This window comes from Podarcis filfolensis (genome assembly GCF_964270895.1).
Source record: "Podarcis filfolensis genome assembly, chromosome: 6".
Classification (NCBI taxonomy): Eukaryota; Metazoa; Chordata; class Lepidosauria; order Squamata; family Lacertidae; genus Podarcis; species Podarcis filfolensis.
The window spans coordinates 91,087,924-91,109,479 of NC_139609.1; the positions used below are offsets into that span (position 1 = coordinate 91,087,924).

The 21,556-nt window shown below is 45.2% G+C and overlaps 2 long non-coding RNA genes across 2 annotated transcripts in view; one reads left to right on the top strand and one right to left on the bottom strand.

The window, feature by feature from the left end:
• Nucleotides 1–21,556, top strand: part of LOC310764852 — a 292,721-nt gene that overhangs the window by 80,823 nt on the left and 190,342 nt on the right. The gene's annotated exons all lie outside the window — the stretch shown is intronic.
• The window catches only part of LOC310764902, a 71,867-nt gene continuing 58,152 nt past the window's right edge, over nt 7,842–21,556 (bottom strand). Inside the window, exons 3-4 of the long non-coding RNA XR_014549337.1 lie at nt 15,788–15,856; nt 7,842–8,116 (exon numbers count right to left, since the gene is read on the bottom strand). This is a non-coding gene — a long non-coding RNA (uncharacterized lncRNA). The remainder of the gene's footprint in view (nt 8,117–15,787; nt 15,857–21,556) is intronic.

A 21,556-nucleotide genomic window follows, 5' to 3' on the forward strand; every position in this document is an offset into this window, starting at 1 on the left:
TTCATCAATACACCAACCCTTTATATTGTTTCGTTGGTAACATAAGAGGAAAAATGGCTGTTACTCATACCTAATCTAAGCACAACCACAGGGGTTCCTGATTAGGCGTTTTCTCTTTGCAACGGTGAATGTTATTTGTTCTTTCCTGTTTCCCCTTTGTTATTGCTTTTTTATTTAAACCACTCCACGAACCAATAACTTGTACATTGACCATGAATAATGAGCCATATGCTGTAGACGCTACTGCAAATTTATTGTGCTATTTTTGGGATGTACAAATGACACGAGAAGACTTAGTCTATTTATTAGTATGATCCTTGTTTATAAAACCCAATGGATGATTATTTTAAAAAATAAATGGGGGGAAGAGGCCATGCACAGCAGCTCCTGGCTTATTGCAGGTTGCATACTTTTATGGGGGCCTTTGGTTTATTAGAAAATTAAAGGGAAGGTATGTCCCCGTTCAGAGATGCAGAAAGTCTTTGAAAGGACTGTGGAGAGGGAAGGAAGACTGGCAGGGGTCCTTCATTATTCTTTTAAAAAGAAAAGTAGTTCTATATGGATAAAGGATGCTCCAACAGGGAGTGTTTGAGAATACTCCCTTTCTTTCAGCATTTATTTAAGGCACATCACACATTGGCTAAGGGGAATCTAAAGTATATCAAAGAACTATTACATGTGTAAAGGAAAACTGTCCATGACACTTTAGGAACTCCAGCATGTGACAAATGAAATAGGCTTGGTTTGCCAAGGAAACAAATGTTGTCATATAAAGGGGACTAAGAAGAGCCTTGGGTTTAACTGTGTCTCTCTGGTGGTGAGTTGTGATGGCACCTTCGTATCAAGGGATTGACACATTCCCCACACATCTGCCTTCTCCAGACTGCTGTCCTCTAGATGTTTTTGGGCTACAGTTCCCATCAGTTCTGTCCAGCATGGGATGTGTTGTCAGGAAACAAAAACTGAGGTCCAGAACATCTCAGAAATACCTGGCCGGGGAAGACTACCCTACCCCTATCCCCCCCAAAAAAACCAAGCTGGTGGTGACTTTATAATGTCAACAAGACATCAAAATAATCATCAGAGTTAGGCACAAGTTAGCTTTCAATGTAATGTTATTGGGTATAACTGACGAATGACATGATGTCCCGAGGGCTTAGACTAGGGATGGAAAAATCTGTCAAATCTAGATTCTCCAACTTTCTTATTTGGCCAGTCTTAAGTTTACCTTGCCACATTTTCACATCAGTCTGCGATTGTTATTATTTTTAAAGTCCACACAAAAACCTGTCAGTATTTTAGAGCACATTTCCCCTAATATACACATTTTGGCATGCAGTTTTGTATGGGCACATTTTTGCAATCTGTTTCCCATAATAGAATGAAATTTTTTTTTTGGTGTGTGTGTTTTGCAACGTGTATTCTAAGCACACTTTCCCCCTAAACATACACATTCTTGCACACTTTTCGTTTGTTTGTTGGAGAACAGTACCACCAGATTCAGAGGAGTGTGGCAGAAGTGGCTCACTGGGTAAGGCTGAGGTAGTCCAGTGCTCCTACTGGTGCATTTGCACCCCAATTACCTCCTGCTGTGTTGACACCCCACCTCTCCCTGCTGGGAAACAATAGCAACTCACCTGCCAGGAAGCTAGCATAGTGCCTCTGACCCACCCATGGAAATGGCTGTGTTTGTGCTGTGAAGTTTTAGGAGCTGAACCTAATACTGCCGACTTTCATTAAAACAAAGCAAAAACTAAGATCCTGGTTCTCATGGATGTGAAGACATAACCAATGTGAGTAGAATCTGAGACCTTCGGGTATACGGCGGCATAGAAATAATAATAATAATAATAATAATAATAATAATAGTAATAATAATAGTAATAATAATAAAAATAATAATAAAAATAATAAAAATGGAATCTTAAAAGCTAAAGAGCAGCATCTCCATAGTTCAAGAAGGAGAATCAGTATCTACATACATAAACTATGCAAAATATATAATCTGGGGTGGGGGAAATGTAAAAATCCAGTCCCTGTTGTTGTTGCTGTCATCCATCTATCTTGGGAGACGGAGATGATGACGACAACGACAACGACAACGACGACGACAACAACAACAATTTTATTTATACCCCGCCCACCTGACTGGGTTTCCCCAGCCACTCTGGGTGGCCTACAGCATATCTAAAAACATAATAAAAGCATCAAGTGTTAAAAACTGCCTGATACAGGGCTGCCTTCAGATGTCTTCTAAAATTTGTTCTACAGGGAGCGCGCCACTACCAAGACAATGGAACAGTGCAGCCTTGCGAGGTGAAGTCAGAGTGTTGGGAGGTTTCAGCACCTGCTGTGACTGTAGAGACTGATTCAGGAGAGACATGTATTGTTGCAGCTGGGGCAGATCAAGGCGTCCAGTTGTGCTGCTGCAGATGCATCATGGCATTTCTTCTCTCTGCAGTCATTCCTGCTCTGGTCACTGCAATGGATACGCAACCTGACCGTCTGTCTCCAGGTACCGGGGTCATCTGCAAGGGATTCCCACATGGTGGGTTTGAGGTTACCAGCATTTATGTCCTTTTTGCAGACATCTTTGTAGCACAGAGTTGGTCTGCCAATGGGCCTGTTGCCTGAAGCCAGTTCCCCATAGATCACATCCTTGGGGATCCTGCTATCTTCCATTCTGTGAACATGACCAAGCCAGCACAGGTGGAAGTGTGAACATGCTGGGAATGTGAGCTTGGGAGAGCACATCTTTCTTTGAGACTCTGTTCCGCCATGTGATGCCCAAAATCTTCCTGATGGCATGTGCAAGCCGTTGAGGCATCACTCCTGATGGTTGTAAGTTGCTCTTGACTCACTTCCATAAGGCAGCATGCTCAACACACAAGCCTGGCAGACCTTCATCTTGGTATTGGTTTGCTAGCATCACATTCTCAGCACTGATGGAGAGGTTGATGGTTATGGTGGAACCCAGGTAGACAAAATTGCCTGCCACCTCAAGCATGTGGTGGCAGAGGTGCATGGACTGCCCCTCCCCCAGACATTTCCTCGAATTCATGAAATGTTTTTGTTTATATATTTTGTGCCCTTTAGGGGAAATATTCTTAGGGCCAATCTAGACATGCACATACACTTAAATATGTAGCAGGCAGCTGGACATCTTGCTTTTCATAACTAATTGTAGGTTGTGAGAGTCCATATCTCACCATGAATGCAGAATATGAGAAGCTGAGACTTATCTCTTCATTTCCCCACAAAGATTTCCCCCCTGAGACGGGGACTTCCCTGTTCTTTCCAAATACTTTCTCCCCATAAAGCCATGCTTGGCTGGTAGATGAGTGATGACTTGTTGTTGGAATCAACTTTTTGATGCCCCATGATTAGCCAAATTGGATTGCTTCTTTGCTGGACTCACCGACATCATGCATATTTTTATTTCCCCCATTGTTGACGAGAATGAGATCTTTCTATGTTCTATTCCATTTCGCTGCAGGAAGTGGGGTTTTTTTTGTTTTGGCAAGGGGCAAGAGGGGACACACTCTGGATCCTGTGTAAACACTATTCTTTGGTTGGGGCAACCTTTCCGTGTTCCTGAAAGGTTACACATTGTTTCCGTTTCTGCTCAAGTACGCTGGGTCAAAAGGAAGAGAAACACCCGATGTCAGTGGCTTTAATCACCTAATAAAGTCTTTCATCTCCCACCCACCCAACCAACCAGCTCAGCTGGCAACAAGTCAGAGGACACAACGAACTAAGTCATCGAGTGTTGTTCAAACTGTCAGCTCCTTTTCAGAGAGCCTCTCTCTGCCAGCCTGTGCAAATGTGTTTGGAAGAGGAGGAGGGGAAGAAGACCAAATGGGGGGGGGAGCAACGGTGGGGGAAGGGAGAGGGAAGAACCTTTCATGGCAAAATGCCCATGAAGCCTTGGCATCCTTCCAAGCCAACCTCCTCCTCTCTCCACCCCCTCCCTCTTCCACGGGTACAAGGACCTGCCAATCTGTTCTGCAACCTTCCCCCCACCCTCCAAACACACACAGCAATTGCGACGTAAGTGGGAGCTGGCAGGCAGAGGCCAGCGGGATGACTTTCCAACAACTTTGCTCACGAGTGGCCCTCTTCTCAAAGCCTGGCACCTCCAGCCTCCTTCTCGGCTTCTCGGAGAGCTGGAGAGGGGCCAGCGCTTTAAAAGCCAATTCACCTCCTCCACCTTTTGTTGAGGATTGCTAAGCCTTGATCTGATTTTATTGACTCCGCCGTGCCAAAAGGGAGAGAGGATGCCAAGGGTCAGAAGAACGCCTGCAGAATGCCACCAGCCCCATTGAGAGATGCGGCTGCAGACTTTACCAGAGACTTTTCCTGATAAAAGAGAAGCAAAACGGCAAGGGTGTGTGTGTGTGTGTGTGTGTGTGTGTGTGTGTGTGCACCAGACGGCTGTATGAGTTTTACTTATCCAAACACACACACACACACCACCTTGGTCTTGCTTTTCTCCTGTTGTCTTTCGCCTCGTGCTTTTCCCTTTATAAACCACACGGTGGAAGGATTTGGAGGTCAAGTGAGGTAAGCTTCTCTCCCGCCCGCCCTCACTGCGACTCCATCCTTTTGCTGGCTAAACCATGCATGCAGTGCAGCGCCATGGCCACTAGGAGCAGCAGAGAGGTGGCAGAAATAATGGATGGCTCAGTCAAGTATGCCGGAAGATACAGCTTCTGGCATTCCACCAATGGTGGATCAGGATAGGGAATTGAATTTACAGGAGGAGAAGGGAGGCCTCCAGCCCTTCCCTCCAAGTACTATAGCATGTCTTCTTCAAGATTACTTTATAAATTAAATTTGGCAGCAATAGAAGGAGTGGTACGGAGAGCCTGATAGCTGGAGTAGACTTGACATCATAGAATCAGAGAATTGTAGAGTTGAAAGGGACACTGTTGTTGTTTAGTCATTTAGTCGTGTCCGACTCTTCGTGACCCCATGAACCAGAGCAAGCCAGGCACTCCTGTCTTCCACTGCCTCCCACAGTTTGGTCAATCTCATTTTAGTAGCTTCAAGAACACTGTCCCACCATCTCGTCCTCTGTCGTCCCCTTTTCCTTGTGCCCTCCATCTTTCCCAACATCAGGGTCTTTTCCAGGGAGTCTTCTCTTCTCATGAGGTGGCCAAAGTATTGGAGCCTTAGCTTCAGGATCTGTCCTTCCAGTGAGCACTCAGGGCTGATTTCCTTCAGAATGGATAGGTTTGATCTTCTTGCAGTCCATGGGACTCTCAAGAGTCTCCTCCAGCACCATAATTCAAAAGCATCAATTCTTCTGCAATCAGCCTTCTTTATGGTCCAGCTCTCACTTCCATACATCACTACTGGGAAAACCATAGCTTTAGCTATAGGGACCTTTGTCGGGACACTAAAGATCATCAAGTCCTGCAATGCAGGCATATACAGCTGTCCCATATGGGGATTGAACATGCAACCTTGGAGTTATCAGCACTACACTCTAACCAACTGAGCTATCCATTTGAAGTCTGAAGTACCATGTCTCAACCCTTCTAATTTCCAGTTTGGGGTCCCAGGTATTCCCATGACTAGTACAGGCTCCAGGTTAGAGCCCACCCCCGACCAAGTGCCCTTGTTATGCTGATGGCCCTCCCTGTCCTGTTTGGGACCTGGAGACCCCTGGAGCAAAGTGGAAACTCATGTTGGACACACAATCTGCATTGGTACTGCTGGCTACGTGTGAGGTCATTTGAAGCACATCTGCAGGTCTTTTACTAGACTGCAGTCTCTAGACCAGACTCAGGAGTCCCTAGCTCAGGGAAATCTGGCACCCAAGTTCCAGAAGTCTATGAAATCTTGGGCTTGGTGTTCTCCAGTTTAGTGGTGCTACTTGGGTCTAGTGCCTTCTGTGTTGGTACCACCTCTGAATCTCTATCCAGATTAGGGGTAAACTCCAGAATAATGTTGCCCCCTCGCCCACTCCCTCACTCTCTTGTCCAGCCCTGGGTTTGCCTGTTGGCAGAAGCTGAACCTGAGGAGTATCCAAAATTGTAAGTTACCACAGTGCAGCACTATGCTGGCCACTCCAGGGCATTGTGGGAAATTCGAAATGGCTGGCTTCTAATACTTCCAGGTTGCTCCCACCCAGACCCATCTCTATAGAATATCTGCATAGTCCAGCCAATGGGATTAGGGAGACTGTGGAGAGGTATTCTGGTGACTCTCCTTCCATTGAAGGGTTGTGTCATCAGTGATACACAATGTACTTCACCATAGCATTGAGACATCAAATAGCCTGAAGAGACACAATGAAGCAATTTTACTGCTGAAGCTAAGAAGGTCCATCCTTCTAAGGTTTCATGGGAAGAGAAACCTGCAAGCTATACTGAAGCTTTCTAAGGGTAAAAGTGTAATGCAAATGTTTGCTTTTTTAATGAGAGGGAAATAGAGTAGAGAGCCTGGAGCAGCTCTAGGCAATATATAAATGTGGCATCAGTTATCTTTCGGGTGGCTTTGCCACACACACTGCTAGTACCCAAGCAATTTCATGGCTGTTTGAATGATTCGCTATGAGCATGGACTGCCATTTTGAATGCTACTGCAATTGTGCAGTATGAGCGTCAGCAAACAAAATGGCTGCGTGTGGAATTTGGGGGGTGTCTTTGTCCTTGTAATCACAACCAAGGGGACCAAAAGTGGCAAAACACACACACACACACACACACACACCTATGGAGAGAGAGAGAGAGAGAGAGAGAGAGAGAGAGAGAGAGAGAGAAGATGGACATGCCAGCTATAGCCTTCCTTCTCTCAAAAACATAAGAATATAATATTTTCCTTTTTTAAAAAAAAGCAATGTTGTTAATATGTATCTAACATTCTGTGTTAAGGTTGAATGTTAGCAGGGTCAAGGGGAGAAACTTGGAACAATGTTGCTTTGCTATACAACATATTTTCCAAAATGATTCACCCTGAAGGTTCATTTCCTTCTTGTCTGAGTAATTGGATACTTTGGACACCCTGCAGCTGCTTCAGGTGAGATAATAGCCAGTTATCGCAAAGTACCAATGCTCACGTTAATGCTTGTAGACTATTCTGGTCTTGCTAAATAGAGCACAATGGATTAGAAGATCCCTCCCCCTCCTGCTGTTTGAATTTTCAGCCTTTCCAGCGATGCTGGGAGCCTTATAAAGCTACATCTCTTGGACAACATTCAGTAGTGGATGGACTCAGCGAGGGGCACCAGCCTGCTTCAAAATGATCATACGCCTCTTTCTCAGTTAAGACGATGAAGAAACGACTGAGCTTCTGCTTCAGAATAAATGTGAAGTCCACAGCAAAGCAAATTTCGCACATATGTTAAATTTGGCCACAGTTCAGAATTCATGCACACACACAGAGAGACAATGACACAAATCTGAATATTTTCAGTATAGTTTTTGACATGTGTTTGAAGGATATATATATATATATATATATCCTTCAAACTATAATATTGAAACTATAATATTGAAGCTATAATATTGAAACACTTATACTTTTTATGTTGCTGTTATTAGGGATGGAGGAGAAGTTTGATTTGGTTTTCATATAAAGATGAACCTGCCAAATCTGTGAGCCAAAGCACAGCCATTTTTCAAAATTCACACTTTTCCCGCAATATTCAAAATTTTGCAATGCAATTCTCCAGCCAGGTCATTTGTACAAAACTTTTTTGCATACTTTGAGGGTAAAGTGTACATAAAAATGCATATGCTGGTGAAAGTAACATATAAGCACAAATGAATAATGTTCAGGGAAACTCTTTGCAAAAAAATGTGTTTATTAGGCAAAATTGAGAAATTCACACACACTCAAAAGAGTCTGTAAACTGCTGTGGAAATGTGAAGATCTGAATTTAAGATAAGAAAAATAAGAAACTGAGAGAAACCTCATGTGGCAGATTTACCCATCCCAGTTGCCATGATTAAGTCAGAGAACATGTATCACTGCAACACCTTCCTCTTGCAGTATTGTCATCTATGGCTTAGACTCTCATCAAATCCTACAGTATCATGTTTCTTGGCCAATTCCACAGCAAGCTTTAAGTGTCAGCTCCACAATTCACTCCTGTTCCTTCTCAGAGCTGAAAATGAGAAAGGTGTTGTAGATTCCTTGAACTCTCCCATGGTAAAAGTAAAGGTAAAGGACCTCTGGGCGGTTAAGTCCAGTCAAACTTGACTATAGGGTGTGGCACTCATCTCGTTTCAGACCGAGGGAGTCGGCGTTTGTCTGCAGACAGCCTTCTGGGTCATGTGGCAAGCATGACTAAACCGCTTCTGGCGCAACAGGTCACCGTGGTGCGTGCCAGAGCACATGAAAATGCCATTTACCACTGGCTAAGCACACCTTGAGAGACCCATGGACTGCAAGAAGATCAAACCTATCCATTCTGAAGGAAAGCAGCCCTGAGTGCTCCCTGGAAGGACAGATCCTGAAGCTGAGACTCCAATACTTTGGCCACCTCATGAGAAGAGAAGACTCCCTGGAAAAGACCCTGATGTTGGGAAAGATGGAGGGCACAAGGAGAAGGGGACGACAGAGGACGAGATGTTTGGATAGTGTTCTTGAAGCTACCAGCATGAGTTTGACCAAACTGTGGGAGGCAGTGGAAGACAGGAGTGCCTGGCGTGCTCTGGTCCATGGGGTCACGAAGAGTCGGACACAACTAAACGACTAAACAACAACAACAACAAGCACCCCTGTGCCCCCCCACCCCATGCTACACCACTGAACTGGTTGGCAGCTATGGAAAACAGGATCCTCGACCGCATAAGCCTTTGAGCTTATCCAGCAGAGATCTCGTGTTTTTAAGGAATTTGATGCACAACTGCCCTAGTATCCCAGTGACACATGGCCACAGAGCTTTTGCGATTCATTCTCATCTCATTAGAGGTGTTAGTGGTCGAGACAGCAGTATTTGTGTACAGCCTGCCTAATTTGTGTACAGGCACACATGCCTAATGCAAACAGGAACACCAGGGCAAAGGTGTAATGACCCCAGTTGTTGATTGCTGCAAAATATTTTTTTCCTGCTGTCTTTGTTCTTCTAAGAGCCCAGTGTCATAGGCCTTGCAGAGCAAGGCAGGAAATTAAACAATAACTTGTGTGATTAATGCTAGAGCCTCAGAGAGTGTCCAGAGGGAGCAGAAGGCATCAGAAACAAAGGTCTAAGGACAGCCAAGCAGGTTTAGAGAGAGAGAGCTCTCTATAGCACATAGTTAAGGTTGTTCCGTGCAATCTGTGTGTTCACTCTTTGCATTTAAATTAGGGGTATGCAATGAATTCAGATGAGCACCGACTCTGGAATCAAAGCGGGCAACTTTGGACATATTTCAGGTGCAATGAAGAACCCGGGCAACCAAATTAGAATCATAGTGTTGGAAGGGGCCACGATGGTAATTTGTTACAACCCACTGCAGGAATCTTTCACCCAACATGGAGCTCAAACCCACAACCCTGAGATCAAGATTCCCATGCTCTCCCAACTGAGCTCAGCTGAGCTCCAGTTGCACTCAGTTCAGTTTGAGGAAGGCAGGATTGCGAGGCGAGTCCTCCTGGCCCTACAATGGAAGCCTCGGAGCCAAGGTTGGCCCAATTCATTGAGTATAATGGTCTCAGAAGCCCTATTCACAGTTATTCAAACTGTGTGGACACATGGGTGCATATGCACTTCCCCACAGGGGCGGAGGAAGGGGGTACGGTGGGGGCATGCCATCCAGGGTGTCACTACTGAGGGGGGTGACAAAATGCCGGGCGGCACTCACCGCGGTGCCTGCAGCACACCTGAGCCACGGACCTTTCCTGGGAGTGACATGGTGGCTTGGGCGCCCACAGGCTCCACGCTGCCCCAAATGGTCTGCCTGCTGCCTCCCCCCCAGCTGTAGGGTGGCTGAGTGGGAAAAGGCAGGCAGACTCCTCGGAGGCCCCACTGAGCATCCTGCCCCGGTTCACCCCGCCCCATGGGTGGCTGGCCCCACCCCTGGGCACAAGGCATGCGCACCACCCCAGGCCTCTGATCAATTTGCTCCACCGCTGCTTCCAGAGCCAGGTAGAGGCCCGGGCCAGGTAGATAATGTCCCCCCCTTTTTTCTCTTGTGCTGACAGCCATGGCCCCAGGGAATCTGCCCACCACGACTGCCGCATTTGCGCCTCTGTGTTCACCACAGTGCATCCCCTGAGGTTGTGAATATGCTGACCGAGGCCCCCTTTGGAATCGGAGGCCCAGGCCAAGTGGCCCATATGGCCCCCCCTCTGTCTGGGCCTGGCTGCTTCCCCACCCGTGATGCCTCCTGCCCCCAATACCCAAATAAGAAGGGTTTACAAAAGAGGGCAAGATACTAGTTGCGTTCAGCTGGATGTGGTTAGACTCTCCCTTCAAACATTTGGCCTCAATGTATGAAAAGTTGGTGGGGACAAGCCCTCACAGAGTCATTAGGGACATGTCTAGCATATACACACACGCACACTCACATGCTCCAAAACACAGTTTATAAGCTTTTATAACAGTTGTGGAGAACCCGAGATCCAAAGCCAAATGTGGCCCTCCCAGTCTATCTGGCCCTGTGGACTTTTCCCAGGCCACACCTTTCCCTAGCTCTTCTCCACACCCTTTGTGTAGTTTTGCCTTCTTGGAATGAGTCCTTGAACTGGGATAATCATGCCTTGTACAAGCCTGGATGGAGACTGGAGAGATCTGTCAGAAACCTCTGACTTTTGTGTGGCTGAAATGTAGCTATATCACCACAATTTCTCCACCTAGATCTTCCCCAGAGTCCATCCACGTTTGCCTCTGGTCCTTGACCACCACTGGAACGTGGCTCCCAGGAGATCATCCATGCGGCCCTTGAGCAGCAAAGCTTTCCCCACTCCTGCTCTATAACTTAGAGAATTGGCATGAACTCAATTCCGACACATGGGTCCGAGCTCCGTAAATTTGCTCCTAAATTGCTAGTTGTATGCAGTGCTTGAAGATCCCATTTGTGAGAGTTGCCTCCTGGGTTTGCTAGTTCATTTGCTCACCTGGCTGGGTTCTTGTGCCTTTAAGGGCTGCCCAAGATGCAGAAATTAAATAGATGTGGCATGTCCACAGCATCCCATCTGTGTCCAGAGAATGTCTGCCTGTTCTTTCATTTTCTCATTTGTTGAATTAACATTTTATCAAGATTTTGACAGAAAGGAGAAGGGGAAACTGTTGCAGGAGGCAAAAGGACCATGGAAAATAATCAGTGAGCAAGGCTATCATCTCAATAATCCACAAACTCTATCTGCGACTCCAATAACAACAAAACCATATTCGTGCCCATGTTCTTTCTGGAAAGTAATGAAAGCCTTCTGTCTCACAGCCCAGATCTTATGCAGAGTTAATTTGATCAGTCTAGTGATTCTCTGCAGAACTGTCAACTCCCAAACCTTCCTTAACAGGTTGAATGTCCGCCTGTCAAGTTCCTGGTTAAAGGCTCAGAACCAGTGCTTTTCTTCTAGAGAAAAGGTGCCAGTACTTTGTACCCTTGGGTGTCCCTAGGAAAAAAGCACCGCTCAGAACCCTTACCAGAAACAGAAACAAAAAGACCCAATGGCAGCTCTAATCCATGCCCAAGGTTCACACAGGAAGACTTCTCTAAGCTTCTCTTTACTTATGAACATTTGTACATGATAATGGAATGGTTTTTAATATGTCAGCAAGGTGTCTTCAGCAAGAGTCCATTTTCTGCTAGGGTCCGTTTCACCTCTGCAATGCCAAACCTGTGTCCAAAAGGTGGGATATGCTAATTATTTCACATATCTTCTGCACTAGATCTAAGCAAACCTACAGTCATAGTTGATTGGTTTGAAGCAACAATAACACCTGCATAGGTGTGTCCACTCTCTCTCCTGCCAAACCCTTCCAGATCACTAGGAAGCAAAAGCTTAGGCTGGAACCAATAGGTGAACTTCCACTTTTGGAACAGAACTTTCTCTCCTTGCCATTGCAATCACCCAGTAGTTATGGATATGCTTGTTGTCTGTTAATATCCTCTATTAATCTTAATTATCTACCCTGATGCCTGTGAGTATGGGTCTCTCGAATTGCTTCTTTGTATGTGGAGAAGGGTTTCCTTTTTGTCTGTCCTGGACCAACTGCAAATCAAATCAAATTGTTGTACGCTGCTTTGGATATTTCCCAAACAATCCCTAGCATCAGCGCCTTCTGTCCCAACTGCAATGTTCTTACAAGTCTCCCTGGTTGATTGGAAAGATTGGGACATTTGCGAGTACAACAGATTGTCTGATTATCCCTTGAGATGCCCTCAGTTGATCCCAACTAATAGCACGTAGCAAATACCAGCTAAATGAAATGCCCAGTGTATGTGCCACAGATTCTGTAATACAACACACACAGAGACACAAACATGTCCATGGGGGTACGCATACTAGGGTTGTGCACGGGCCCCCAAGTTCCCCTTGTATCTGTTTCTGTGCTTAAAAAACAACAACTCATCTGATCTGAATCACTCTGTGCTCTCCCTGTTTCAATCTCTGATTTAGATTCGGAGCTACTTTCCCCACACACTATCACACACAGAGACAAAATCTGACTATAACCTTTTCCCCATTTTTTGGCAGAAGCAGATGAAATTTGCAGGCCAGAATGGATTAAGCCTGCCAAATTGCAGATTGAAGTTCCTATTCCTCCATAATCCATATTAGGATGATACATTTCTTAGGCAAACTAAACCTCCAAAACCAGACAGGGATCAGCTTTTGTCTCTTCCTCTTTCTTACTTTAAAATAATTAAGAGGTGGCCAGGTGTTGTGTATTCTAACTTGATTTTGAGTGGACAAAGGGAGAAGAGGGAGCAGACTGGGGGGGGGGAGGTGTTGGAAGCCAAGCAGGTAACAGGATTTAGTGAGCAAGAAGAGGCTACGGCAGAGAGCAGCCCAGAATCAGAGGCAGGAGTGGAGGAATGGGGTCAGGAGACAGAGATGAGGTGGGCTGCTGAAGAATCTAGGGAGCCTTCACCTCCTGCTGTGACCAGCTCCCCCACCCCCCATGGTCTCCCATTACACAAAGGGGAATGATGAGAGCTGAGCAAAGGGAGACAAGATGAAGGAGACTCAGGTTGTTGTGGAAGGACCTGGAGGAGTCCCTTTGGAGAGCGGTGGGAAGGCGGGGACCTTCAGTCCTCACAAATGCCTCACTGGGGCACGATCTCACCTGAAACCGTGCAAGAGCTTGCATGCTCCATGAGATCTCAGAAGATCTTGGCAGAAATTGGTGCCAATGCCGGTGCCACTTCTCTGCTGCTGGTGTAGGCAGCAGGGCAAGCAGGGCACCATTGGTGGTGGTGCCTTGGGAGCTTTTGTCACCTGAGGCCTCACCCCACCTAGTGGACTGGCCCTGAGTCAGGATCCAGTATCTGTAGTACATTTCTTGTGCATGATGAGCGTATCCTCCTCCTCATGCATAAGAAACAATAGTGAAAAAGATTGCCATACATAAGATGTGCATTCACAGGCATGACCTACATGCTCCAACATCACCCCATTATAATCACTTAAAGGAAAAGAATAATGGGAATTGGGCTTGAGTGCATAGGGTTTATGGATGCTGGGATGCACTAAAAGGGACAGCACCCAGTTAATTTACTGTGCCTGACTATGGAGTCCATGAATGTATGCATATTATTTTGACAGTGCTGGCCATTTTAAAAAAATCATCAAAGAAGCAGCTGGAACCAGTGGAAAACCAACTGTTTCTGGAAAGTGCAGATAGGAGGTGCCTGCCGTATCTCAACATGAATGCTATCCACAGAAGAGGGGCAGCCACACTAAAAGTCCTCGTCTGAGCTAGTGCAGAGCAGGTTTCTGAGATATTTGAAAATCGCAAGAGAGAGACTCCTGCAGACCACAGTGATCTACTGGGTATTTAAGGGATAAGGTAGTCTCTCCCTTCTTATGGACCTAGCATCCCATGTGCAAATGGAAAGACTATGTATTTTGGATCACTTTTCTCACACAGCATTCTTCTGCTGTGTTGGAAATACAGTGGTACCTTGGTTCTCAAACATAATCCGTTCCAGAAGTCTGTTCCAAAACCAAAGCGTTCCAAAACCAAGGTGCCCTTTCCCGTATAAAGAAATGCAAAATGGATTAATCTGTTCCAGACTTTTAAAAACAACCACTAAAACAGCAATTTAACATGAATTTTACTATCTAACGAGACCATTGATCCACAAAATGAAAGCAATAAACAATGTACTGCAGTCACACAATCAATCAATCAGTAGCTGAACTGGGTTCCACACAGTCACCCAAAAAAGAGCAATAAAAATGCAAAATAAATAGCAAAAACAGACAGACCTCAGCATAACACTCAGATCGGAAGTATGGCACTCAAATCGGAAGCGTAACTCTCAAAACGGAGGCATAACACTCAAAACAGAGCACGTTCGGCTTCCAAAAACCTTTGAAAACCAAGGTACCACTGTAGTCCTTCTGAGGGTAGAAGTGAGACTCGCAGTTGTTTGTTGAATTTATACCCTTGCCTTCCTCCCGGAGGAGCCCAGGGCCGTTCCAGTTAGCAGAAGAGCCTCTCTAGATCAAAGACAGTGGGCAAGACCTGCTCAGAGCTTCATACGCACAATCCTCCAGCTTTTAGAAAATTGCACAGCTTGCAAAATTCAGCTTGCAATTTCTGTTTCATTTAGGACAGATTATAGCGAAGCGCAGAAGAAACTCAAGCCCGCATTGCCAAAGGGAGAGGCCCAGCGAACGATTCTGCTCTGCTGGGGTCAGATGGGCTTTATGCAAAGGCTCCTGTCACTGCTGATGAAGATCTTGGGGTTACATCCACTTTGTGTGTGTGGTTTGTGTGTTGGCTTAGCCCAGATCACCGGATCAGATAGTATAAGAGCCACACGCTAGAAATATGATACCGTGCAACCGCCAGGTTATAAAAATCTGAGCAATTCTTAAGGAGAGACGCTATAAGCAAGAGTGGATTCTATATAACTGTAACTTAAAAGGTTGACCTTCTTCCCCGCGGAATCAGCACACATGCACAAATCCACGCCTACAAAACCATATTTCCAACGATGCTGATCCTATGGATTACTGGCTTGGGCTTTTGCACACACACACAAAAAGGTTGCTAGGCAACCAGCCAGGGGTTGCTATGGCATTTTCGAGTAGAGCAGCTGGGCCAATCAGTGCTAACTGTGAGCTAGTGAAGGCGTAAAACCTCTAAATTTAATGTCAGTGCAGACAGGAAGGGAAGCTGTTGAGGCATTGTATGATGCTGATCGTGTGCTTGCTAAATGCGGACAACATGGCCCCTGTGATTAGGACCAGCACACTAATGAATATTCATTGGGCTGATTAAAGCAAAGTCAATTAACTACTTGACTGCTCTTTTTTTTTTTTAAGCATCCCAAACTTGATTATATTCTTCCTTGCTTTTCACCATTTGAGGACCAGAGATACTCCTTGCCATTATTTCTCTCCCTCCCTGTTTCCTAGTGATTGCTATGTGTATTTCTTGCTTTATTGTGTTTTTTTTTACTGACAATCACACCTCCTATTCCAGGTTTTTACAGGGTTTTTTTTTTGTTTTTTAATAAAGAAAAAAATCACCAGCAAACTCGGCTCTTCTATAGGGTTACTGCCTTCTGTTACTGGTAAGTTGAGGCTGTCATAGTTTGCCTCAAGTTCCCATGAAGGAGATTTAAATACCAAAATACTGCAATAACACAAACACACACACATAAATTTGCACCTCTCTCAAGTTCCAAGACAGGGGAGATCTCAGCAGAGGTCAAGGGCAGTATAGTTTTGAAATAAGCGTCTGTTAAAACAAGGCAAAATGGCAAGATAGCCACCTTTTAAAAATAGGAATATTGTGGTAAATCAAATAATATCTCAAAGACATCAAAGTCTTCTAGAGATATATTGTTGTTTTTTAAAAAAGGAAAATGAGATTATAGTACATATAGACGCTTCTGTAATTATACATTTTTTTTCCAAAATATTCTCTCAAAAACATGTCATCCAAGAAATTAAAGTTACACTTCTGTAGAATCCTATTTCTTGCCCTGCTATCAACATGAATAATTCCTGGTGTTTTGTAAGCACCATTCAGACAAATATAAAAATAGATGGTGTGTGTGTGTGTTATGACCTTTCCTATCTTAATTTGCAAATTCTCCAATTTTAATGTGAATGTTTTTCTTCATGTGGTATTTATAATCTAAATGGAGACTCTCCGATGAGAGACACTGCTCTGAGTCTTCTTCTGTGTGAGATATATTAATAGGTGCAATTAATATAAGCAATAGACTGGGAAGAAGAAGAAGAAGAAGAAGAAGAAGAAGAAGAAGAAGAAGAAGAAGAAGAAGAAGAAGAAGAAGAAGAAGCAGCAGCAGCTTCCATTATAATTGACCCATTGTCTTTAGGAAATATTGAATTAAAATAATACAGAAAGCTGGCAAAACTGACATCAAAACACAGATTTTTAAAGGGATTCTCAACCATTCCATGACTACATTTATAAATTTGGAGAAACTAAAAAACTAAAAAGCAAGCAAACACCTGTTTACTTTTGACCCCTCCTCCCGTCTACCAAAATGCCCTTGTTCAGATTTCTGGGTGGCTGAAGGAGCAGAGACAAGTGAATTTGAGGCAAGGAGTGAACAGGAAATTTAACCCATAAAGGTTTAGAAGGAAAATGTGGATTTGCAGGTGTGAGAGAGAATTGGGACATTTAATCTATGTAGGTGCTAAAATTGTATGATATTGTGTTAGGGGGAGAGAAATGCATGTAGCTTTGTATTATACAATGTTAGCAGTGGAATGTTTTAAAAGTTAGTAGAAAAAGTTAACACTATGTGCTTTGACATTATTACTTTTTGCCCAACTCTCTCTCGCCCTCTCTCCCATCCACTTCAAGCTTAGTTCCCCCTACCCTCTGAATCTGAAATTATAGCGAATGTCCAAAATTTGGGGAATATTGACATTGACATTTGAATTCTGACAATCACAAATTCCACAAATGTGTTATTGCTGGCAATCATGTTTCAATAACTTATCCGTTTCCGAGTTTTGTCGGCCTTCAAAAATTCTGTTTGAGACTGTCAACGTTTACGCGTGAATGTTGTCATTTGCCAAATGTTGGATATTAACTGCAACGTAGGATAACATGTACATATTATTATGGCAATAATTATTTCCTGTAGACTGACTTCAAATAAAATGCGAACGCACAACTACAGACTCTTCCCCCCCCCTCACAACTGCCCTAGAGTAAATAGACTGCAAATTTCGACATATGTGCAAATACAATAAATCCACGAGGCATAACACATGCACAAAAATAACAATAAAAAATTTTTTTCATTCCCATGAAAATTACACTATATCAGCACCAGGCCTGTATTATGAAAACTATACCGTTTGCGTTTATTTCTTTTTTATTTCTTAAATTTCTATCCCGCCCTTCCTGAAAAAAGGAGTCTAGCTGGCAAACAGCAATTAAAAGCAAAGCAAAGCACATTTAAAATATTGAAAAGCAATTTAAAAACCCAGAAACATTTTAAAAATGTTGAAGAGCATGTCAGCCGCATATCCTTGCAGCTAATAAATTTCAAGGTTTCCAGGAACAGTATCTTTCAGCCAGCAGATGCCAGGGTGAACAGGAATGTTTCCAAGTTCCTCCTGAAAGTTAATGATAAGAGAAACAAACCCACCTCACCAAGGAGATCCTTTCACAAATAGGGAACCACCAGCAAGAAAGCCCTGTAAAGGGTCGGCGCAGGCCAGGCAAGGAGGGCACCGCCAACATAGGGGCGGAGGAAGGGGGTGTGGTGGGGGCGGGTAGCCCTGGGTGTCAGCACTGAGTGGGGTGACAAAATGCCGGGTGGCACTCACCACAGGGCCTGCAATGCGCCCGAGCCATGCGTCTCTCCTGGGAGAAGAAGAAGAAGAAGAAGAAGAAGAAGAAGAAGAAGAAGAGTTTTGGATTTGATATCCCGCTTTATCACTACCCTAAGGAGTCTCAAAGCGGCTAACATTCTCCTTTCCCTTCCTCCCCCACAACAAACACTCTGTGAGGTGAGTGGGGCTGAGAGACTTCAAAGAAGTGTGAGTAGCCCAAGGTCACCCAGCAGCTGCATGTGGAGGAGAGGAGACGCAAACCCGGTTCACCAGATTACGAGTCCACCGCTCTTAACCACTACACCACACTGGTTGACGGGTTGGCTTGGGCACACACAGGCTCTGTTCTGCCCAAACAGTTCGCCCGCTGCCTCCCCCCCAGCTCTAGGGCGGCTGAGTGGGAGGAGGCAGGCAGACCCTGGAGGCCCACAGTGCACCCAGTCCCTATGAGCAGCTCGCCCGAGGCGCCCAAGCGGCTTCTTCCCTCCCCTGCTGATTGCAGGACCCAAGATGGTTGGTGTTCAGTAACCGCATTGTCTTATCTTTATTGTGTTGCCACTGGGATATTTTAAAAACAGTGGACCTGAGGACTGGCTGTGCAATGTTTTTACAGGGGTGCAAAGCAAGCGTCACTGCGAGCACCACCAGGAGCAAAATATGAGAAGGGCGCTGGGTTTCTCAGCCAAGTCTGTTTCCTATCACCTCGCATTATTTCAGATGTTCGAGCTTCAGCTATCCACAACAGCTCCAGGCAGATGGAACATGTGTAGGATTGGCCCTTGGGGTACGCTTGCTTTTATTTAGTGAAACTGGAAGACACAACACAACAGTTTTAAATTGCAGAGTAGCTAAACAGAAAAGGAAAGGAAAAGGAAAAGGAAAAGGAAAAACCAACAATTTTCAAGCTTTCTCATCCCAAACTGCCTAATTCAGACAAAAGCTTGAATTTGCTCCGGTGGTTACTCTTACAGGGAGCGGTGTCAATCGTTCTCAAAGCTTGTTGCAACCTTTGCCAACCTGGTGCTCTCCAGATGTTTTGGACTCCAACTCCCATCAGCCCCAGCCACCACATCTGGAAGACCTCAGGCTGACAAATTCCGACTTCATGGCTTCATCGTCTACTGCAAAGCACGAACCGTTTTTGACATAACCGGGAGTGTCTCTGTGAGTGAAAGAATATCTAGGCTGCATGCGGAATGAGCTTGGGGGATCTTCTTAATGCTATGCAGTCTGTGGAGAAAAAACCCCGCCCCTCTAGCCAACAAAGAGGTAGGTTTCAGAATCGCTTGGCCTTAGGAGGCCACGGTATTAGCATGGAGGGGTGACACAGGGTCAGGATTAAGACGCATTAACAACTTCATGCAAGGGAATCCCTCCCAGCACCTGCTAGCTTTCTCAATCTCTGCGTTCCATGAGCATCAAATGTTCCTGTAGCGGAAGGTTGGGTTTATCTTCAATGCATGTTTTTTAAATCCTAAACATTCTGTTTCCTGGGAAGGTGACTTGTCCAAACGACACAGCTCTCAATCCCTCCCCCCAATAAATAAATACCTCCTGCTAGCAGTCCAACAGCTACCAAGCTTCAAAAGATGAATAGGTTTTCAACTGACTATACTAGCCAGGTCAGAAGCTAGAGACGAGTGGTAACCCCCCCAAAAAAAAGAGCTGGAAAGGGGGTCACTTGGCACTTTGGGGAGTGGTAGACAGGCTGCTGGTTTTATTTCATTGTTCAAGAAACCTACAAAACCTATTGCACCAGAGAAAGATCCCCCCCACACACACTTCCACTTTATCTCGGCTAGAAGTTGCTAGTCAATTTCTTTCCCTGTGCAAATTTCATTAAGCAACAATGAAATATTCAAGCACAGAATCCATTGCTTGAAGCCAGGAGAATTCTCGCAGAAATTTAATGAAATATAAGGAAAAAATCAGAGCTCAGGTCCTAAGCCTGGTTTCTGAGCTGCAGCCATTTCCTTTCCCCACCCCCAAGACAGTAAGGTGAATTAAGGTCAACAGTGTCAGCAAAACACATCCAGTCTCAATTCCGAATTCCTTTCCTTCCAGACATTTAATTCAATCCCTTTAATTGTTCTTAAAAAGTGGTTTTCAGTGGCCAGGATTTTTCAAATACACTTTAAAGTCCCATTGATTCTTCGGAAGGTATGTTTAGAATTCTAAAGCGAGTGCCGTCGTTTCACTGATTTCTATTTTTCAGAAATACCATAGTTACCTGTACAGCTGTTCAAGGCTGAATCTGATGTTTCTTCTTCTAGCACGATGATTAATACACATGATTTGTGGGGGAGGGGAGTACACATGTTATAGGGTGACCATCTGTCTTCCTTTACTGCGGACAACCCTCTGTTTCAGTCCTTTAGGAATATGAGATTCCCCTTTTATAGAATGGTAGAATGGTGCAGTGGGTTAAACCACAGAGCCTAGGACTTGCTGATCAGAAGGTCGGCAGTTCGAATCCCCGTGACGGGGTGAGCTCCCGTTGCCAGTGGCGTAGCGTGGGGGGTGCAGGGGGGGCGGGCCGCACCGGGCGCAACATCTGGGGTTAGGGCAAATCCATGGGTTAGGGGGCGCAAATCCATGGGTTAGGGGGCGCAAATCCACGGGTTAGGGGGCGCAAATTACTTGCCTTGCCCCGGGTGCTGACAACCCACGCTACGCCACTGCCCGTTGCTCAGTCCCTGCTCCTGCAGTTCGAAAGCATGTCAAAGTGCAAGTAGATAAATAGGTACCGCTCCGGCAGGAAGGTAAACAACGTTTCTGTGCGCTGCTCTGGTTCGCCAGAAGTGGCTTAGTCATGCTGGCCACATGACCCGGAAGCTGTACGCCGGCTCCCTTGGCCAGTAAAGATGAGCGCCGCAACCCCAGAGTCGCTCACAACTGGACCCAATGGTCAGGGGTCCCTTTACCTTTACCAGAGTTGGAGGGGACCCAGGGGTCATCTAGTCCTGCTGAGGGCCTGAAGGGCCCTGCCCTTGCCTCTTTCCACCTGGCCTAGGGCGGGGCCTGACAGGCTTCACGAGGACTGCGGCTGCTGCTCAGCAGAGAGGGCGCCTCTTTTAAATTGTTTTTAATTTCCATCTGTGTTGTTTCTAATGAGACCATCTTGCCTGTGAGCCCTGGAAGACCTGCACCCTGCCTTGCTGGCCTTTTCCCATCTGGCCTGGGAGAGTGGAGTGCAGACTGACTCCTGCTACAAAAGCTGAGGCTGTTGAACAAATTCTTGGGCTGGAGTACTGTTTACAGGGGGGTTGAGTGAGCTTCTTGCTGTTATTGATATTATTGTTGTATCTATAGTTTTAGATCTTATGATTTATGTGGAAATTGTTTCCATTTGGTTGTGTACTTTTGGATGTGTTTTATTCATTGTTTATGACTTCTGTTTTGTTTGTAATTATGTAAATCTTGTCTTGTTGTCTTGAGCATCGTTTCAACTATGGAAAGGCGGCATACAAGTAAAATGATGGTGTTGGTGATGATACTCCAACCCACTGCAATGCAGGAATCTCAAATCCTTTTATCCTTCAAATCTTTTTGACTTTTTGACTTCAAATCAAATCTAGATGACTAGACAGTCATCTAGTCTAACTTCCACAATGCA